Source organism: Geospiza fortis, unplaced genomic scaffold (genome assembly GCF_000277835.1).
Source record: "Geospiza fortis unplaced genomic scaffold, GeoFor_1.0 scaffold41, whole genome shotgun sequence".
NCBI classification, from domain to species: Eukaryota; Metazoa; Chordata; class Aves; order Passeriformes; family Thraupidae; genus Geospiza; species Geospiza fortis.
The window spans coordinates 9,818,289-9,820,504 of NW_005054299.1; positions in this window are offsets into that span (position 1 = coordinate 9,818,289).

Below are 2,216 nucleotides of genomic sequence, written 5' to 3' on the forward strand. Positions count from 1 at the left end.
TGATCCCCTCCAGAAGCGACTTTGGCCAGCCGGCTCCCAGCTGGGCCCTCACCACGCCCACCAGAAAGGTTCAATTAAGAAAAGATGGGAGAGGATAAAAACACAGAAACATGACTTAAAAGATGATGATGCACCTGAGGAAATTACACATCTCCCCTCCTGTCTGCCAGCGAGGTGTGATGCCGCTGCTGAGTTGGGTTTTCCTGAAGGCACCAAACAGCGGTGCCCTGTGCTCCTCAAACCCACCTGCCTGCTGCGGCCAGAGCCAGCTGCCCACACCTCAGCACCCTTTCTCAACCATCCCAGTGACCGCCTCACTCAGGGTCTCACAACAGCAGAAGCCCTGTAGCAGGACAAACAGATCAGTTCACCTACCATGTCAAACCTACTTCTTTCCTCCAGGTTTTCCCCTTGCTTAATATTAGCAAAAGGAAAAAAAACCAACACAACTCACCTCAAAAATGCAAACAGAATGAAAACCCCCAGAGTAAATAGCCAAGGCTTTTATGCTAATGCAAGAGTCATTGACAGCATCAAAACAAAGGGAAAATCTCTGGGTCAAATTTGCAAATGATGTAAATAAGCCTATTGAGTTTCAGCGAGGGGCTGAAACAGACCGCCATACACTATGTATATATAGGTATATGTGCTGCCCTCATACTGCATCCCAACTCAGTGGCACAATGGACACTGGAAGGGGAGCAGATGACACTTCAGTAGGAGTCGTACATGTCACCGCTAAAGCTCAGCATTTCTATTTAAAAAAGAAAGAAAGAAAAAAAAAACTATGAAAAACCCAAACAGGGCGAGTGCACAGCTGCAAGGCGGCTTGGGTAATTGTGCAATGCTGGGAACTCTTAGGTAGTTAATAATTATACTCAACCTTCGGTCTAGTTCCTAACAACACCCCTAGGCGTGTCGCTCTTACAGAATAAGGGCACACGCCCTGCTGTGTCTCCTTGCTTAACAGGAACACAAAGTACAGTAGTAGGAGGTGTTTCCTTGAACTCTGAACAATTGGACATTTAAGGATTAATTACTGTTAAGGAGCTTTGGACTGGCAAACACACTAACTCAGCTCTTGGCTGCGTCTCCCAGCCAAGTTCTCTCAGTCATCCTAATTAGACATTCTGATACCATCTTTAATTATATGATCTCACATGCTATTTTTTTTTCTTCTTCTTCTTCTTCTTTTTTTCTTCTTCTTACCCTGAACCCCTGTCTCCTGCAGCACACCAGGCGGGCAGAGCACAGAGGGGTGAACTGGCGGTGAGGAAGGCGCCGGGCTGGGAGTCGCTCTACTCCAGTTCTCTTGGTGCAGCAGCAGCACCACGCACTGTTGGGACCCGAGGCGATCGGGACCCGAGCTCCCCACACTGCTGAAAACACCCCAGGTCTTTCACGAGAGGGAGGAAAGCACTGAGCCTGCCGCAGCTCCCTCACTGCCGTGGGCAAGACGGGACATATACTGTATTTGTCAGTATTGACTGCAGCCTGGCAGGAACAATCCTGCGCCGAGCGATATTCCGCACCAGCCGCAGCGAGTGCGTGTGTGTGCACATGTAGATACACACATTTGCTCTCCTGTACACACCTTGATCTTATTGAAACAACAGGAGGAGCATATTGCACGTTGTTAATGTTTTTCACCTTTGTAAACACTGCATTGCTGGGGCGCTGCTCCTGCGCCCCAGAACGCAGCACCCAGTGGCGCTGTGGGCCTGGCACCCTCCCATCCTCCTCTGACCCAGGGCCTGCCAAAAGCTGCTGAAGCTGCTTCGCATTCAAGCTGATCCTGTTGGACTGCAACATCCCTCCTAGGAAGGGGTCTGGCTACACACGAGAGTCAGTCATCGACTTCACCTTTTTTTCCGTGTGCTGTCATTCTTTGCCCGTGCTCCGACAGCCCCCCCCCCCCTTCCCCAGATGCAACGAGGGAAGTTTTGGGCTGCGTGCTTTCCACTGAAACGCTGCTCTGCTGAGCTGGAAACTCGGTATACCCTGAGGTCAGCCGAGGTTCACTAAGCTGGGGAACTCCTTAAATGGTATCGTCTGAAAAGCCGTCGCCCTTTGTTTTCGCAAGCAGCACAGGGAGAGATGGGCGACCGTTTCCCAAATCCTGGATTCCCAGCCTTGTGTGGATGTGGGGGCAAAGAGGCAGCTGCCCCCTGCTTTTCCCTGCTCCCTGGAAATGGCTCCCAGAGCCAGCCCTGCCT